Genomic DNA, 20976 nt, shown 5'->3' with positions numbered 1-20976 from the left:
GCTCACAGATGGCGGTAAAGTTGTCAGGCTTACGCCCCGGCCACTCTTTACCCCCAGGAAGATTCATGGTACTCGTTTCTGTCAAGGCGCGTCCACATTACTCGTGCTCGTGCGTCAGAAGCTTACTGCTGCCGGAAAATCAGGATCTGGAGCTGACAAAGTGGACGCCCAAACTGGTTTGCATACAAAGCCTTCGCATTTCTTCACAACAGATATCAGCTACAGATCCTGATTTTCCGGCAGCAGTAAGCTTCTGACGCACGAGCACGAGTAATGTGGACGGGCCTTTAGAGGCTGAATCGACCTCAGGGCCATAGTGCGGCTGGAAAGAATAAGTCAACTGAAAAATCCAATGAGTTCATCGGGAATCGAACCCGCGGCCTTCCGGCTTGTAGCATAGTGCCTCAGCCGACTACGCTACCGCGTGCCTCTCTCAAATCCAGGAATACGGTCCATAAATACGGACGCTACTGAAATGCCCATATCGCGTAGGCTTGAGTAGAGAGGGCCCGTAAAATCATTCTGGGGTTTATTCAACGCTGATATAGCAGTGACGCTCGACACCCCTATTCCGGAGGTGGTCGGTTCGAATCTATACCCAGACCCTGTTTATCCTGACTCTCTATATTGGTTTTACTCAGTCCCTCCAGGGCAATGCCGAAATGGTACTTTCATTAGGCCCCGGTCGCTCCTCTCCAAACCCTTTCCAATTCATTTAGTGGGGGGTGGAGTCCAACTGGGTCCACTCGGCACGGCGGCCACTGATTGACCCATTGTAGCCTGCCCCAGGTGATTATGATGATGTAGAATTTGGTGGAATGAAGATTGGCAGGGGAAACCGAAGTACTCGGAGAAAACCCGCCCCAGCGCCACTTTGTCCACCACAAATCCCACTTGACCAGACCCGGGATCGAACCCGGGCCGCCTCGGTGGGAAGCCGGCGACTAACCGCTTGAGCTATGACGCGGCCAGTTCATTATTTACTAATCATATCATCGTTCCATGCTGTACGGTCTGGTTCAGAGAACGCCAACTGTATGCTCGCGGGCAACCACGTGCCCGCAAGTACTCCTTACGAATTTCTTAATATAAAGTTACCCCAAGCAATTCATTAATATACCTGCTTTCAGTATCTTCCCAGGACTTCCCAACGTCTAATCTTTGGTGCACTGTAAAAGAAAAGAGGCGATTGTTCAATGAGTGTAATGTCACTGTTGCAAACCGCCACTTAACCCTTTAAAACCTAGTGCTCAATATGTACCGCCTGCTTTAACATACCACAACTCTGAATTCTCCCGAAGGAGTGTGTTTATGTGTTTCGTATGGTTCTCACAGTAAACAGCATTAACCGGTTGGTCTCTGTAGCCCTGCGAGTCGTAGGAGGCGACAAAAAGGGAAGTCTCGAATCTGAGGCAGTAAAATATGGTTGCGAGTCCCACGGGACTCGGACCCGAGAATGACTGCGCTGGCGAGGCCCAGCAGCAGTTGTCCTCTCGTCAGGGACAGCTCCCAAAATCAAGAAGCCTGGAACTGTCTGGCAGCAATAAATATCTGGTCGTAAGCCCCAGATGGGTACTTTATTATAAGACAGACTGGTCGACTGACCGTCGGTCGTAACAGAAGACTCGACTAGACTCGACTCAGTCTTCCAAGCTCGTGTGGAGGCGGGTTAGAATACTTCCACCGTAGCCCTGCGAGTCGTAGGAGGTGAGGAAAAGGGAACCCATTGCCTTGGGCCATTCTTTTCCTGGGGAAATAAATACATGGACCGGGCCCTCCAGTTTGCAGGACTCTCGAATCTGATACAGTAAAATGTGGTTACTTGTCCCGCGGGACTCTTACCAGGAAATGACTGCGCTGGCGAGGACCAGAAGCAGTTGTAAACGACAGACCCGTTCTCTCGTCAGAGAGGGCGCCTCACATCATCAAACCCGCAACTGTCTGGCAGTAACAAGCAAGAATCTGGTCTTGGGGCTTGACACCAAGACAGACTGGCCGACTGATTGTCGGTCGTAACATAACTTTGACTTTGACTTTGACTCAGTCTTCGAGCCCCATGAGAGGTTCTTTACTCCAAATTATCAACTCACCCTCTCATTAAATAGATTAAAGATTATGACCGAAAGGGTTTAGTTGAAAAAATCTCTGGTCGTGAGGCTCAAGGGACTTGGCGGTAAGACTAATTGATGGGATGTAAGAGGCGCTAAGTAACTCTGACTGTGACTCAGTCATCAAGTCCCTACGTGGAGGCGGGTTCGAATACCTCCACCGTATCCCTGCGAATCGTGGGAGGCGACGAAAATGGAACCCAGTGCTTGGGGGTATAACTGGACCACCCTGTTCCTGGTCCTGTACCTGGCCCTCCAGGTTGGGGGAGTCTCGAAAGTGAGTAAGAGTAAAATATGGTATTGAGTCCCACAGGATTCGGGCCCGAGAATGACTGCGCTAGCGAGGGCCACCAACAATTGTAAACGACACCCGTCGTCTCGTCAGAGAGGATATTACACATCACCAAACCCGGAACATTCTGACAGTAACAAAAATTTGGTCTTGGACCCCAGACAGGTGCTTGACGGCAAGACAGATTGACCATGCAAAGCTTTTATTCAAAGTTAAGTGCGAGTCTTGATAATATCAGTGTTTTCTTGTCGTTTACTCAGTGTGAGTAGACCAGAATCTGCAATTTCAGCATTGAAATGGAGAAACAAAACTGTTTCTTCTGTGTTAAGTGGAAGATCGCTGTGCTACAATTTTAGCAACAAGAAAAGCACAATGTCAGGGACTAGGCACAATGATATTTACGCACACATTCTTCTTAGGTTGGAGAGGAGATTATGCGACGTAAAAAGTGAACTCTTGTTTCAACAGCCTGTCTTTGCTAGGCTTCCTAAGAAGGGTAGACGTTAGCGTCTTACAGAGCAACTCGTGTTCTTTTAAAACAAAGGAAACCTTTTAAGGACGGAGGAGGCGGTGCTGATTGCAGTAGAATCTCTTTTGGAAGGCTCTGGAAAAAAGGCGGAAGCCATATCGTTGATTAAAGATGTCCAAATATCGCCCAACACAATAACGAGAAGAGAACCAATTTCACACAATCTTAGTCGTAAATTGATGAATGACCGCGTAGAAAATACAGCCCGTGTGCTGAAGTGCAATTTTTGCCATGGAATTGTTGCGTTCATATCTGTTTTTGAGCCGTTACCTAGCAACGGCTGTTGTATAGTTGCTTATTTCGCGGTTGTTGCCTAGCAGTGGGTCTACATGCCACATCATCATCATCATCATCATCATCATCATCATCATCATCTTGTGTTATCACAGGTCTTCTTCCCCGGATACTTCGCTGCTTGAACTAGTGGTAAAGCCGGCCACTTAAGCTTCAAGACTGCGTAGTACTTCCTTTATTATGTGCGATGTTCCAAATTGAATTCTTTCCTGGTAAGGGTTACAGATATTTTAGCCCCTTAATTATAATTCATGTGGACCCAGTGATAACTGGTTTTCTTATTATTATCATTATTATTATTACTAGTACTAGGAGACATCGCCTGGATGCTCTCTTTCTTATTCAAGTTTATTTTGGCTCGAAATTCTGCCCTTCTGTTCTGGAAACTGTTGGTCTCCGAGTTCCTGCTCGGTATATCAGAGACTTCGCATTGATCAATGTTTGCTCCTCATGTAAAAATTGTCCCTCTGCTAGATATGCAGCAGCTGCTATTGTTGTCCGCAGGGATGTTGACGTATTCGGAGCCAGGAAACTTCTCCCCAAACGATTTTTAAATATAGTATAAATGTTAGTATTATTATTTACATGTACTATAAACAAAAACTAAACTGATTTATTATTATTATCTCTCTGAAAATCTATACTTTTCATTTCTCAATTAACTATTTATACGTTTAATTTCTCAGTTCTCAATGACACTTAGATTTCATTCATTCATCTGTAATCTGTGAAGACGACAGGTCCACAGTCTCTTCCAAAACTGTTCCTCCACTTGATGCGATCTAGAGCTTTCTCCTTCAAATGAAAATATCCTCTTCTGTCTCCAAGGTCATCCAGCATCTTCTTACGTCTTCTTCCTCGTCTTCTGGTCACTTCTATCCGCCCCTCTATCTTTCCTTCAATAGCTTCTTTTAGAAGGCAGTTACCGCGTAAGATATGACCAATCCAATTAGCCTTCCGTTTACAACGTCCATACCGGCTCTGGGACCAATTCAGCCCCCTCTAAAGCGGCAGGAGCGTGAAGCTGACCTCTCACCTCCATTTGGTGCATGATGGAGCTATTCCTCCACTCCTTCATGGCTTAGTGCTTAGTGAATTAAGCACAGGGATAACTTTACCTTTATATACAGAGTGCCCGAGAAAGAACTGCGTTCTAGCTATAAATATTTATTCACTGCTTTGACATTAAAATTTCCTGTTAATAGAAACTTCTAAACGATCTCTCCGAGCTTTGCTGCCTTTTAGTACAGTTCAATGTGAGCATCATGGACGGCACTACAGACGTCGAAATGAAACTGCCCTTCACCCCACACCTGAGAGAGCGCATCCACAGGGATCGCAGCGACAGCTGCTGTAATCCTTCGGCGCAAGTCGGGAAGAGACTATACGTGTATCTGCCCTCATGCTGTACACGATGTGTTTCAATAAGTCCTTGGGTGTTAAGTCAGGATTCAGCGGGGGCCAGTTAATCGGCTCTCCCCTGCAGATACATCGGCCAGGAAACCGTTCGTCCATAGCATTGCGTACCGTGGCACCAAAGCGGGCTCGTGCGCCATCTTGTTCTTGAATGAGGGTACCAACTTCAGCTGGTAGCTGAAGTAGTTTCCGGACATTTTTTCTTGTTTTTGTATGTGGAACTTGTGGCCAAAGTTTGTCCGCGTCTTTTGAGTTACATTCTGTACAAATTCGGAAATGTACGCACGGCGTTTCTTTGTTTTAAATACGGGAAAATGTGGGTGGATATTTCGTTTTCCTCCACAGCGTTTTTCTTTTTCGAAAGTTTTTATTTTGCTCGACGAATATTTAGCGAGGATAGCGTAGTCGGTATAGCTACTGGCTATGGGCTGCACGGCCGAGGGGTTCGAGTTCGAGTTACAGTAGGGTCGAGAATTTTCTCTTCTCCACGTCGTCCAGACCGGCTCTGGGGCCCACCCAGTCTTCTATCCAGTGGGTACCGGGGGTTCTTTCCCTGGGGGTAAAGCGGCCGGGGCGTTAAGCTGACCACTTACCTCTAACTAGTGCCGAGATCAAGAAAATGTGGATTTATACATTCACTCCCCCATACGCCTTCATGGCATAGTGCTTAATTAGTCAAGCACAGGGACAACTTTATCTTTTTTTTTTACCCTCAGAAACGCATGTCTTCACGTAAAGTTATTTTTGTCCGATTTCAACCAACAGTGACTTAGGTCAACAAAGTTTAGTGACTCACTCCAATGAGAAAGTTCGCTAAAACACTTGTAGTGTTTCTCGAGTAGTTTTGTGCGAACGAAGGACGGACGGATGGAAATGGCTGTACGCGAGTCTCAGAAGCCTTACTCCGTTTATACTTGTACATAGAAAAACGTAAAAGGTGAGGTTGTTCCTGTGTTTAATTAACCACGCTTTGAAGACGTAAGGGGAGTGGATGTATAGCTCCATACTGTATAGGTGGAGGTGATTGTGAGCTTCGCGCCCCGGCCTGTTTACCCCCAGGGAAAGATTCTCGGTGCCCATTGTGTAGAAGGCTAGGTGGGCTCCGGCGATCTGGTCGCTGTGGAAAACCGAAAGATGGCTGCTCCCGTCGAGAGTCTAACCCTGAGTCTTTAGTCCAGCACGTGACTGGAAACACTTCTTTAAAAATATTAAAGTTGTGTACTTTTTAAAGGAAATAGAACGCAAACATTGGGAGAAAGAATTAATTTGGTTTTATAGTAGACATAAATGGTAAACAATTCTTATCTCGATTTGTGAAGTTTGTATGGAGATATATTACACGCATCTACAAGTTTCCTGTACATCTAGGTGCCACCTCTAATGAACTTTTGTCTAGAATAAGAAATAAAATAACTTGGGTTAGAAATATTGTCGTTTTTTAATTCAATGATGGCAATCAACGTCTACGGGAATAAATTGGATGTAGATGAGTTTCTTGTGCCTTGAAGATGGGAGTAGCAGGTTTTCCGAAACGTTGATACTCATGTACAAAATACACGGTAGTTACTATAGGATTCTGACGATGGTGTATAACACACTGATATATTGGGTTTTTGGACTTCATGCATCGTCCTGGTTTTTAAGATAACTAATAAAAACACGACGTTTCTGAAACTGGATCTGTTTCCGTCCTCAGATGAAGGAAAAACCTATTCTGTTGGGTCCGTTAGAAAGAGCTAGCCTCAATCACTGGACGATTGACCCAACAGAATAGGTGTTTTCCTTCACCTGAGGACGGAAACAGATCCAGTTTCCGAAACGTCGTGTTTTTATTAGTTATCTTAAAAACCAGGACGATGGATGAAGTCCAAAAACCCAATATATCAGTGTGAAAATACACGGTGTCACACCCCATAATATTTATATAGAATTCGAGTGGTATTAATTAAGTCAAGATTTACAAGCTGTAATTCTTCTAGACAGTAAAACGCAAATCGTTGTGGATATTCTGGTTGGTTATACAGTGGTCTAGTGGTCAGCGTTCTTGTCTACAGATCCAGAGGTCCGGGTTCCATTCCCGACGCTACCAGATGTTTTCTGAGAAGTAGTGGGTCTGGAACGGGGTGATGATAACTGAGGAGATATTTCAAGGAAATAGCCGCTCCGGTCTAGAAAACGGAAATTAACGACCGTGGAGATTCGTTGCGCTGACCACGCGACACCCTCTATCCGCAAAAGTTGGCATTGAACTTCGCCGACAAGCGGCGGTCGCTCGGTCCGTATAGTTCCCTTGCGGACTAAAGTCACAGTTTTTTTATACAGAGGGTCCAAAGAAGAATGACCATAATTTAGGAATATTTGCTGCGAAAATCAAGATTGCGGTTTTCACCATTTGAAAGACATTTTGGAAGTTTTATTTATGCTACATGTAGCATTGAGCCTGCATGTATGTACGCATGCGCCAGACCTGAGCGACTTTTGGAGTGATCGCGGACGATCGCGGACGCCAGTCGGCAGTTACTCCGAGAATGGCGTAAGTCGTTCAGATGGAAACTTAAAACTAACGTTCTTCCTGTCATCCACCCCACACGCACAGAGCCTACTGCTATTTGGATGGCATTGTCAGAGTGCCTGACGAATGGCGTTCAGTTTGGAACATGCGCGCTCGGTGCAAGAAGTATCATAAATATACTTTTCAAAATATCTGTTTCATATGGTGAAAACCGTACCACTGTAGTTTTATTGAGTTTGAAGGTCGCGGGTTGAAGTCCCGATGAGGTCATTATATTTTTTTCAGTTGACCTAATCCTTCCAGACGCACTAGGCCCTGGGGTTTACTCAGCCTCTAACAGAAATGAGTACCAGAAATTAATTAAATAATTTTCCTGGGGAGTAAAGCGCGGCCGGCGCGTAAGGCTGACAACCTTAACGCCAAATTTGAGCCAATTGTCTAGATAATGTGGGACCCTCAACGTCTCACAACCCTATGGGTCTTCACGGCCTGGTACAGGGATAGCTTTACTTTTTTTTTTTTACTTTTTTACTAAACAGTAAAAAAGGTGAAGTCCCTGTGCTCAACGAATTTAAGCACTACGCCATGAAGGCGTATGGGGGAGTGGATATATAGATCCATATTTTCTTGACCTCGGCACTTGCTGGAGGTGAGTGGTCAGCTTCACGCCCCAGCCGCTTTACCCCCGAGGAAAGAGCCCCCGGTACCCATTGAATAGGAGGTTGGGTGGACCTCAGAGCAGGTCTGGATGATTTGGAAAAGAGAAAATTCTTGACCCTACCGGGATTCGAACTCCGATCCCTAAGTTGTCCAGCCCGTAGCGAGTCACTAATACCGACTACGCTACCCCGGCTCCTGAGTTTCACACTAAACATTTTTAAAATGTGGTCATTCTTCCTCGGGCACTCTGTAGTACGGTGAGTTCCCCTTGGCACTGTTTCTCCTTCCTGGCCTTGCACTTTCTCAGGATCATTGATCCTTGAGATGGATTTATCGATACAGTCCAGTTACTGTCCGATACCCGCTCTCGCGAATCCTATTGCGGCTCTGCAATCTGTCCAGTGAAGGCAAAGCGTTACTTGGCTCATTTGTATGAATAAATCGCATTTGTTAGCTCGTCGCGTGCTTGCCTGGCTCGCCGGCAAGATCCAGGAATCGGCGGCGTGTATTGGTCGCAAAATTCAAAATAGATGCAAGTACATTTTACGCACTTTCTTCGTATATTTTTCACAGATCGCAGACTCATATAATTGATATTTTATTTTTCAGCTTCTAGGGAGATATTATTTTTGGGTGGTGGGAAATATGTATGTATGTATGTGTGTATAGTTATCCCCAGACTTTCACCACAGTTTCAAAGAGCGGTCTCGTAACATATTGTGGCATGTAGACCCGTTGCTAGGTAACGACCGTGAAATTACAGCCGTTGCTTGGTAGCGGCTTCCAACGACGGCTGTTCCCCTTATTCTGGGTTCCCGAATTGCTCCTGGTTTCAAAGTTACTCTACGACTGGCGGTTTACCACCAATCAGTTCGTCTTGGCGCCAAGCCCCTTGAGGATCACGACCAGATTTTTTTTTGCAACTATAACCTTGCTGTCATAGTCCTTATGTAACATCCTCTCTGACGAGAGGATGGGTTTGTCTCTTATGAATATGCTTTGCCGTTGCCAAGTGTACGTTTTGCACATAAAGCATGTTATTGAAAATTCTTCCTTTTGCACTTTATACAAGTCCTCTGTCAGTACAGGCGTTGCAGAGCAGATTATGTCTAGCTTACTTATATTACTCTACAACGGCAGCTTAGTCACTTGAACGGTCGTAAGACTGACCACCCCCAAGTTTAAGCCTCCCATATTTTAACTCAATGAACTACTCGTTCTCTTTATATATATATAGCCCCGGCACGGATAACACAGAAAACGTCTTCCATTATTGCGTGTTTTGTTGTTGCCGGGGTAAACACCTTGTTCACAGAGCTGTTCTCTAGCAATGGCTGTTGTACTATCGCCTGTTTACACAGCTGTTACTTGCCAATGGATCTAAACGTCACAGTGACCGTACAGTTTTGAGAATGCATTATGTAAATGGTGGCTTGTATTCCCTAAAATATGTTAATATCTAGTACTGTTTGTTTCCGTCATCTCAACTAGTGTATAGAAACACTATACGTTAATTACCCACTACATCTTTCGGCCTTTCGGCCTTCATCGGGTATGCACATTGGCTGTTGGACGAAAGGAAGAAACGTATAGTAGATAATTAACATATACTATAGTTGTGCTGACGGAAATAAATACAATTGGAAATACGACACTGTGTGTCGCTACGATACATTAGTTAATAAAGGCAGTCTCTGCTTATCGTGTATTTGGTTCATTGGTAAGAAAGTAAACCGATTAAGTAAGCAGTCGCCCATCCCTGGCGCCGGGAACGAACTGCCAGTCTGTTGTCACATGGAGCCATGTACACCAGCCCTCGACACTGTGATGGGTAGGTATACCGGCAACACTCACATGTTTTGGCAGAGAGTGAGTGACTGTATGAAGACACTGACTACTCTTCCAGTTTCGTGGGCTATATCGGCAACACTCACATGTTTTGGCAGAGAGTGAGTGACTTGTATGAGGACACTGACTACTCTTCCAGTGCCGTGGGCTATACCGGCAACACTCACATGCTTTGGCAGAGAGTGAGTGACTTGTATGAGGACACTGACTACACTTCCAGTTTCGTGGGCTATACCGGCAACACTCACATGCTTTGGCAGAGAGTGAATGACTTGTATGAGGACACTGACTACTCTTCCAGTTTCGTGGGCTATACCGGCAACACTCACATGCTTTGGCAGAGAGTGAGTGACTTGTATGAAGACACTGACTACACTTCCAGTTTCGTGGGCTATACCGGCAACACTCACATGCTTTGGCAGAGAGTGAGTGACTTGTATGAGGACACTGACTACTCTTCCAGTTTCGTGGGCTATACCGGCAACACTCACATGCTTTGGCAGAGAGTGAGTGACTTGTATGAAGACACTGACTACTCTTCCAGTTTCGTGGGCTATACCGGCAACACTCACATGCTTTGGCAGAGAGTGAGTGACTTGTATGAAGACACTGACTACTCTTCCAGTGCCGTGGGCTATACCGGCAACACTCACATGCTTTGGCAGAGAGTGAGTGACTTGTATGAAGACACTGACTACTCTTCCAATGCCGTGGGCTATATAACGTTGAATGGCAGGATGGTGAGTGCATTGGAAAGCATTTTTGGCGTAGTAGACCGTTGCCAATCGGGATTAATTGGGAGAGGAGGATAGAGGTCATCCGGATTAATCGATAGTCCGAATTAGTGAAGCAAAATGTAGTCCTGAGAGAAAGAAAAAACATAGAACTGAAATAAATGAAAAATTTAATGATGTAAGTAGTGCTGATGGAAATAAATAAAAACATATCACCGTCGATATTTCATTTAAAACCTATAAGAAGACAATACAAATCGATGGAAGACTCAGACGTTGTACTTGTTTTTGAACGCAATAATGCAGGTTTGAAGAATCTGTCAGGTTTTGTAAGAAGCTGTAAGGATTAAGTCAATTTCACTGCCCTGTTTTCGAGTGTTATCTCTTCTTGCCAGAATACTAGATTGTTTCCATACGTAAGCCGAACCCTTATCTCATGATACTGGAACGATAGCGCTGACCTCTGTGAATGGACTCACAGTCAGTGACCCACAGTAGGCGCTACATCGCCTCAGTGCGTCTGAGACGCCTTCTTCCCAGTATACTGACATCAGAATTACAAATGAACCCGAAATCAGACAACATTATTTGCTTGGAATACATTTCATTATATATATAAGGAATGGAAGGCCATCGTGCCCTCCCTCTATGTTTCCGCTAAATTCAGCACAGTGTCCAATGTTCGTGGAAGATCGGTGCGAAGATCATGCCCCCGAACTTCCTAGACACGCTGCGCAACTTTGTGAGGACGAAATACACGTATAAACTGTCAAAACGTCGCATAAACACATTTTAAAGAAATCTGATACCGAGAAGTAAAAAAAGGTTAAAGCCATCCCTGTAATAGGCTGTGGAAGCCCATAGGGTTGTGAGACGTCGAGGCTTCCACATCTTCTAGACCAGGTATGTCCAACTTCAAACAGGTTGTGATCGACTTTTTAGTGTCAAAACTGCCAGTGATCTACCACGCCCTCCTATGGTCGTACCTCGCTTTAAACAAAAATATTAGTAAGAATAACATGGCACATGATGTTTATTGTGAAAGCAACATACATTGAAAGTACAGACTACTTTAATACGTATTTCCCCTTCAAAATCTGAATATAATCATATTATAAGTGAATTTACATGCTTTTCACGTACGAATAATTTCCTTATAGGCGTATGAGATCGACCAAAAAATCGTCCCGCGATCGACGTGTTGGACATGCCTGTTCTAGACAATCGGGCTCACAGATGGGAGTAAAGTTGTCAGCCTTACGTACCGGCCGCCCTTTACCACCCGCAGGAATATCCCTGGTACTCATTTCTGTTAGAGTCTGAGTCAACCCCAGGGCCGGAAGGATTAGTTCAATTTAAAAATCCAATGACGTCATCGGGTATCGAACCCGCGCCATTCCGGCTTGTAGCATAGTGCTACCGCATGCCCCTAAGCTGGTACTTCCAGACGTAACTAAACCTCGGATTTCCTAATTTGTTGTGCAGTACCTCACGGCGCTCACCGTAACGCTGAGTATGTCATTGTTTGGTAGGGCTGATGAATTATGAGTTATAAGGATGTGGAAGGAAGAGGTTGTGCCCCGGCATTCGCCTGTGGGGGACTTGGGAATACCACGAAAAATCTCTGCCAGAAGAGTCGAACCCCCACGCCAGCCTCCTCGGTTCTTCGGATTTAATTTTGGTCTACATTTGATAGAATTTAAGAGGATAAGCACAGAAGCAAAAAAACAAACAAACAAACAAAACAAATAAACGCCGTCGTTTTAGTTCGTAAGCAAACTACCGATCGAGCGACCGCCGCTTGTCGGCGAAGTTAGTGTCAACTTCAGCGGATAGAGGGCGTCACGTGGTCAGGGCAACGAATCCCCACGGCCGATAATTTCGGTTTTCTAGACCGGAGCCAACATTTCCCTGAATTAGCTCCACAATTATCCTCACGAGGCTCAGTGGACCTCGTTCCAGACCCACTACTTCTCAGAAAAACTGGTAGCGCCGGGAATCGAACCCGGACCTCTGGATATGTAGCCAGGAACTCTGACCACTAGACCACAGAGGCGGTCAAGGACAGAAGCAAAATCATTTTAATATATTGGCGTCTCGAAACTGATGTTGGAAGCAGTGAGACATTTGGCGAATAGAAATACTCCGGACCTTCCATCATATTTACCTGTTGATTTATATTGTCCTCTGAATAGGGACGAGTTTCGACAGGTTTCGCATGGAAAATATGCCATGCCAAATGGCATTGGAAATATGCACCAATGAAGAACACGGAACTGTGATCAGGTTTTGTGGGCAGAGGCTGTGTAAACTGCTGATGTTACTGCTCGGTGACATTTCGGTATGCCGCTAACTACATGACCTAAAAAACTTTATGAATGGGTTTAGTTTTAAGTCCAAAGGCCTGTCATGAATGATATGACCTCTCTCTGTTAAGTCTGAAGTTCGTTTAATGCTATGGAGCTTCTGTAAGCTCAGCTATCCTTTCATGTAAGCACAGATATCCTCATAACCTCTCCTCTGAGCACAGATATCCTCATAACCTCTCCTGTGAGCACAGGTATCCTTTCCTGTAAGACCATGTATACTCTCCTGTAAACACATATATCCTCTACTATAAGCACCGATGTCATCTCCTTTAAGCACAGATATCCTCATAACCTCTCCTGTAAACACAGATATCCTCATAACCTCTCCTGTGAGCACAGGTATCCTTTCCTGTAAGAATATGTATCCTCTCCTGTAAACACATCCTCTACTATAAGCACCGATGTCATCTCCTGTAAGCACAGATATCCTCATAACCTATCCTGTGAGCACAGATATCCTCATAACCTCTCCTGTGAGCACAGGTATCCTTTCCTGTAAGAATATGTATCCTCTCCTGTAAACACATCCTCTACTATAAGCACCGATGTCATCTCCTGTAAGCACAGATATCCTCATAACCTCTCCTGTAAGTACAGATATCCTCATAACCTCTCCTGTGAGCACAGATATCCTTTCCTGTAAGGACATGTATCCTCTCCTGTAAACACATAAATCGTCTCATCTACGTACAGATATCCTCTAATTTAAGCACAGATAACCTCCTCTATAAGCACAAATATCTTCTCCTGTAAGCACAGGTATTGCATCCACATCCTTTCCCGTTTATATCTCGCCGTTATTGAACACTCGACGGTACACAGTTCGAGATATTGACAGCGTACTGACAGGTGCCCATACTTGTCCGGCAAAGGGAATATGAAAACATGACATCCAACTTAGACACGTCTCACATTGATTTCATGTACCTTGACCTAACTCACTGGTATCCAAATTGTGGGCGCGTCCCTTGCGTGACACTAGTTGCTTTGGTAGGGGGAATTTATGTACTAAAATCGAATTGATTGTAGTTCACAAAGTATCGGAGATCGATTGTTTAATTTTATCTATTCCTGAAATCTTGATAACTATTATTGATTCATAGAACTTAAAATATATTGATTTTGTAAATGCAAAACCGGAAGAGCTGTTATTTATGTACATACAGAGTTAAGACGGGGGCTCGATGAAATCTTTTGTAAGCTGAGGGGGCGCCAATGTATGAAGTTGCAAACCACTGACGTAACCTAACCCGACAGGCTAACATAAAATAATAACACAACCAGGCTAGAAAAGTAAAGCTATCCCTGTTGCAGGCCGTGGAGGCCTATAGGGTTATGAGACGTCGAGGCTCCCACATTTTCTAGACAGTTAGCTCACAGATGGCGGTAAGACTCAGCCTTACGTGCTCGCCGCACTTTACCCCCATGACGATTCCTGGTACTCATTTCTGTTAGAGTCCGAGTCGACCACAGGGCCGTAGTGCGGCTGAAAGGATTAGGTCAACTGAAAAATCCAATGACATCATCGGGTCTAGAACCAGCGACTTTCCGGTTTGTAGCATAATGCCTCAACCAAGTACGCTACCGTGTGCCCCTAGCAACCTAGCCTAGCTAAACTCAAATGATCCTTGCCGCAACCCTTGTCATGTGACCCAATATTTTGTGTCTAAAGTGTCTTTGAAGATATTTAGTCTTCAGATATTGATGTAAATCATTACATCATCATCATCATCATCATCATCATCATCAGAAAATTAATGCATTCTGTTTCAAGCATCGTACGGGGACTGGAATCGCCATTCCGCAAGGTTGCCTAGTCCCTGAGGCTACATAAACGTACGGAAGCGTGCTATTAGCAGGAACTCGTTATTCTCTGTCTACGCAGGAGGAAATGTACTCGGGAGATACTTGCTTCGAGTCTCCGACCCGGACACCGGCTGTCCTAACAAGGTTTCCAGGGATACTACCTCGATTTAGGTGATGACCACTTCCTTCCAAATCCTCTACAGTTCACCATTATTCTATCATTCGACGTCATATATGCTGCCTACTGACTACGTCGTGACTAGCAGACCTGGTTCAGAGAGAAGGGTGATACAGCAAAAACTTGCTAATCCAGAGTAATTTGGGGGAGTTCATCCGGATTAGTGTAGCAGGTGGTGATCATGAAGTACAAAAAAAACTTATAACAAATAAATGGAAAGTTTAATGATATAAATAGTGACGTTGAAAATAATTACAAAAATATCACTGTAGAGCCTTTATTTAAAAAGACGGCTTGTTTATTAATCGATAGAAGACTCAGAAGTTGTACTTGTTTTTCAACGTAATAATGCAGACGTGAAGAAACTGTCAAGTTTTGCCTTGACAGACAATCGACTCGTCTGCCTTCCTACATGTCATGTCTTTTAAAGTATGTACTCAACTGTGAACACCATTTTTCATGTTTCTTGTTTCGCTGCGGAATATCCGACATCCGCATTAACTGTAACCGGATTAGCGAGAGTTTGCTGTACTTATGGCGCATATCGCATCTCTCTCTTCTTGTGGACTGTGGTCTCTGAATAAATCAAATGGACACCGACGTAGCAGTTCTCTTCATGGTCTAGTTGAAAGGAACGAGTTCTATAGTTGCCTCATTAATTGCTACTGATCTGATGTAATGTTACTCTACGGTGTAACGATGCGCGACTGTTTTCCTCTGCTTCAAGATCAAGGGACAGGGGTGATGTAAGAACCGTGAGATGAGAATGTGTAGCGTACGCATATCGTGTCGTTCCAGAACTATGGCAACACAGAGCTGGAATTGTTACTCCAGTGTGGAGTACACTTGCTCTCCAAATGAACCTGAGAACGATAACAGGATACTGAGCGAAGTGAGGATATAAAGAGTCATATAACAGTCGTTGAGAATTTAACAGGAAGTCTCGTCCTTTGTTATATAAATTTTTTGCTATTAACTTTCCCTGCTTTCATCCGTGTTCCTTTCCAGTTGTCACATGGTTGACTATGACTATAGAGGGGGTTTTGATTGATAATCAAATGTGTTGGACACTTTAACACACAATTCATGAGTACAGTTTACAAGTTACTGTCACAGAGATTAGTGTTCTCAGTCACGGTCTTCACTGCTTTGTTTGGTAACGTTTTCCAGCAGTGGACGTTCGTCTGCTCCCAGGCTCACATCGTCGCAGACTGGTGGCCTTCTCACACCATCCTCATATACTCTTCTAACTGCCGTCTCAGGACTCTCCTTAATGGCAGCCGGTCCTCGTTGTATAGACTTGGCACGGACCGCACAGAAAATACCGCTTCCAACCACTCTTCTATTGTTGCGTGCGCGTCTCTTGCGATCACGTGACAGCTATTGAACCTATACCTAGCAACGGGCTTGTTTGCAGAATCGTTCCTTAGTAACGGGTATCTCTGCTGGTTTCCAAATTCTTGGTTTGAAGAAATATACCACATTGCTCCCTCCTTAAGGCTACTCGTCCCTAGTAGTCTATCACTGTGTCCCCGTTCCTTCCATTTATGGGGAGGGAATATCCGGGAGTGCCCGGTGTTCTTTCAGCGCCGCCACTCTAGCTGATAGTAGTCTCTTCTTCCGTTACGGTGGGGATCAACTCCTCTGCAGTGTCCAGTCACTCATTTTCCGGAGCCCGATGGAAATATAGACTGCTCGATTCGCGAACTCCAGTCTGAGAGTCTGCCTGACTGTCTTGTTAAATGCTCTCTTGCTTCTTAGATGTAGCTGCTCTTGTAGGCATCGGTTCCTTCTGCAGTTGTGCCGTCTCCTCTGGGGTTGGCTTCATCCTCTCCAGACAGGCCTCCGTTGCTCCTCGGTCGTCCATTATTCCTTCTTGCCAGGCACTCATCAGGTTTCCATTTCTTCTTGAGTGGCCCTTGCTTCGGCTAGTAGACGGGTAATCATTTTTGTTCCAGCTCCATAGTGCGGCTTGGAGCTATCTGCTGCGGTCTCAAATGCAGCAGTTCGATCCTGACACCAGTTAAGTGATCGGGTGACATCCGCGTCACCATTTCGCATAGGCACGGTGATATGCCTGTGGGTTACGTTGCCGAATGACCAAAACATGACTAACGAGCACAGAAATCACCAGTCTTACTGCCTGAAACGAAACGTACAAGCACCGGAGACAGGTTACGCTGTAAATGCTGGAGACCGTTTTGTACCATAAAAGTACCTAAAATAGTTAAAATTGTTGAACGAAACAGCAAGATCTTACACAATATACATGTAGGGCAGAGCGTAAAGCGCATTCTATCTTAACGTACCGGCGTAATGTAACGTCTGTACGGTGTTATTGTATCATTCGCATTTATTCGGTTCTCGGCGCGGTCGATACACGTCACTGTCGGTTTTCCAGAGAGCACCAAAGGATGTTAAATTGCACCATTATAGCAGGTGTATGCTTGTTTCTCGGCGCATTCCCAAGGTGAAAACTGTTCCTTGGCAGGCCCAGGTTATTTCTCCTATCCATTTTTCATATTCCTCCTCCCCTTTTTTTGGATAATGTAATCTTCAATGGATATGAATAACCCAAAACAGGATAACATTCACAGAACTGTACAAAGCTAAGCCTGTGCTCTGGAATCTAACACATCAAAAGTATTGCAATAAACATGCTGTCACGGATTTGTTCAAAGCGTTTCTAGGCAACGGCTTGGTAAACACGGTCAACGTGCAACAATGGAAGATGTGTCTCCGTGGACGAATATTATTGCTGGTTGCTAGGCAACAGCCAGCGTACCAATGAAGTTACTGGCTAGGAATTACGTGACTTGTTTTCTGTAGGTCCGCGCAGAAGGCTTATAGGGAACAGTTAAAATCATTTACAGTCGGTCCTCTGTAGGAGACAGCCGCGGGAAGATCATAGTTGAAGATGAGTTAGAAGTGAACCTGTGAAGAATTAACATGTGAATTGAAGAGATTTGTGTAGAATGATTATACATTGCGTAAAGCAGCAACACTGTAATAATTCTTTGTAGTTACGTCTGGTAATTATCAATCAATCGATTGCCAATCCAAATCCGCGTCTTAGTCACTAATACACCTGACAATATTAAATACGACACTTGGGTTGAATGTAGCAAAGACTGTGGGTTCCTTGAATAATCTGGCCGATGGCTTGTTTCGAAATTTTGAAAAGGCATTGAAGGCCGGTGTACGAATCGCGCGTAGGCAAAACCTGCTGCATAACTACCAGTCGCTCTGGAACAGTTGCTCTGGATATGATATCCTTCCTCGCAGTTTACGGACCTATCGAATTAATCAGGAATTCAGAATCTTCTGATGTCATATGAATGAAAGTTTTGTATTGTCCATTAATTTCTTAGAACTTCACAGGTGCTAACAAATTAGCAACACTATACGCAGTTCTTCTTGTACACAACTGTGTTAGCTACCGACGTCCTCATCTACAATTATCCGTCGTCCTGTTTAAACACACAGCGCTTCGGAGACTGGATTCTGACTCCGGACCGGAGATGAGGAATAGCTCTATCGATTGAGCCCAATTGAGTCGGAGACAGACTCCAGACTCCGAAACGTTAAACGTGTTTAAATTGGACGATGGATAATGTCCAGAAACAATAGTTGTACGAGTATTAATATGCAAGCGTCACGAACTTTTAGATCTTGTCTTTCTGTTCGTTCCTTATTCCTTGACAGAATGTGGTGTATGAATGTAAAAGCCGCGCTAGTTGTCTGCAGAGATCTCCATTGTTGATACCAACATGGTGCAGGCAACAGCCTGTTTAATGCTGTTGTCTGTCTGAAACATACACGTGTTTTAAGGTTGTGTAGGCAACCTTGCGGATTAAAAGCCCCATGTAAGTAAGTCTGCATTTCTCACCGGCATATGAATGCCGGGAGTATGTTGAAAATAGAATCTCATACCTTTCTGTTGATGACGTAACGGCGTACGTCATTATATGAAGATAACGCACGCTCGCTTCCGCAATAGGTGAAGTTTTCTGTCAGCTGATTCTGCATCTTGAAATGCAGCCGACTGCTTTGGCATTTTATAAAAGGCGGTCTACACAAAGATGGTCGGACATAATTAGCAATGAGCGTAGGTCTTACATTAGAATGTAGGGCTTTAGGCCCTGCAGCCGGTGTCCACGTGAGACCGGACGCGGTATCATGGCGCACGCACCCTTCAGCCATCGCATTGCAAACGTAAAGGGCCAAAAAAACGGTAAAGCTATCCCTGTAACAGGCCGTGGAGGTCCATAGGTTGTGAGACTTAGAGGCTTCCACATTTTCTGGACAGTCGGCTCATAGATGGCGGTGAGGTTGTTAACCTTATCCGCCGGCCGCCCCTTACCCCCAGGAAGATTCCTGGTACTCATTTCTGTTAGAGGCTGAGTCGACCGCGGGGCCATAGTGCGTCTGGAAGGATTAGGTAAATTGAGAAAATCCGCCTCATTGGGAATCGAACCCGCGACCTTCCGACTTGTAGCATAATGCCTCAATCAACTTGAGCACGTATGTCTGGATACGCCGTGCTGGCGTCGGTCGCACTACGATCCGATCAGATGGCAGTGTGACCGCACTCAGTGACCACATTGCAGTGGGATACGATCCGGCCCATTTCGCTTCCAGTGTGACCACAGCCTGGGTATCTTGCGCCGCTCTTGCTCGCAAACGCTATAATTCTTCAAAAGCGAGTGGACATCGGGAACGAAAGAAAGCGAGAAACGGGGAAGAATAGAATTGAAGGGAAGGATGAAAGACGTCAGTGAATACTGAAGGGAAGGAGGAGAAGTTGTTTCTGTCGTCCTCCTCGAGCCGTGACCTCAGCAGAGGCGTGTGCTTGCAGGCTGGCCCCTAGGAAGGCGTCTGTCTGGCACGACTGCGTCGCGACCTTTCGACCCCACTCTCTCCATGTTTGTCTTGCATTTGGCAGGTTATCGCCTTCCTGTAGCCCAACGCACGTCACTTGTTTGCCGGACGTGCATGTGCCATCGTCTGCCTTGTGAAGGGCTCTTTTTTGTATCGTCACTTCCGCCAAACCAGAGTCAGGTTTGCTAACTCCAAGTAGACCACGACCAGTTCTGGATGCATAACTACTTTTCATATAATTTGACGATAAATAACTTCTGTGTTTGATGTGGCTCCTTTACACAACCTCCGATACGTCCGGTGGTAATGAGTTATTCCCGCCCAATATTTATGTTGTGCCATGACGGAGCCAGAGCGGAAGTCAATTGCTAACCAACGGCTCGCCAAACGCACGTTCCCTCAGCGAGCAGACGCGAAAGCCTATTTCCAGCCAATGGCTCGCCAAACGCACGTTCCCGCAGCAGCGAGCAGACGCGGAAGCCTACTGCCAGCCAACGGCTAGCCAAACGCACGTTTCGTAGCAACAGGGGAACTGTTTGAGATGATGATCTATATTCTGTTTGCCCCAAAGTTATAAAAGAGTTTTCTTTATGGCTAGTGGGGTGGGACTAAGTCCCTTGTACTGCGGCCACTTCTGGCCTATTGTACCAGCCCCAGATGATAGGTGAGGGTGATTGTGGAGCGATTGATGTAATGAAGATTGGCAGGGGAAACCGAAGTACTCGGAGAAAACGTGTCCCAGCGCCACTTTGTCCACCACAAATCCCACTTGACCAGACCCGGGATCGAACCCAGTCCGCCGCGATGGGAAGCCAGCGACTAACCGCTTGAGCTATGGCGCGGCCCTATAAAAGAGTTAGTTCAGTTCATTCGAGAGTGCCTCCCGTGTGGAGGCGGCGTCGAATACCTCCATCGTAAACCTGCGAGTCGTAGGAGGCGACGAAAATGGAAGTCTCGAACCAAAAACAGTAAAATATGGTTGCGAGTCCCAAGGGACTCGGACTGTGAGGGTGTGGGCTGTATTCACCTGGCCCAGGATGTGGGCTAGTCGGGGTTGCTTACGGGCATGGCAGTGATCCTTCAGTTTCGATACAAGGTAGGCAATTTCTTTAGCTATAGAGACGTCCTCCAAGCGTTTATGCGACAGGAGAGACCCAGTGTGCCACAGGGTACTCTACGTTAGTTCGGAATGTAGCAGAGTCTAATTCTGTAATATCTGTCGAACTCTCGTTAATGAGCGGGCATTACGTTTCAAATTGTATTGTGTGTCAGTCCTCTGCGCCAACTTTTATGATTCTACAAGGCCAGCGATTGTGACCGTGCCATTCTGTCACTACGCACTTGTTGGC

This window comes from Cryptotermes secundus, unplaced genomic scaffold (assembly GCF_002891405.2).
Source record: "Cryptotermes secundus unplaced genomic scaffold, Csec_1.0 scaffold455, whole genome shotgun sequence".
In the NCBI taxonomy this organism is placed as follows: Eukaryota; Metazoa; Arthropoda; class Insecta; order Blattodea; family Kalotermitidae; genus Cryptotermes; species Cryptotermes secundus.
Note: the sequence above shows the minus strand (reverse complement) of the source record.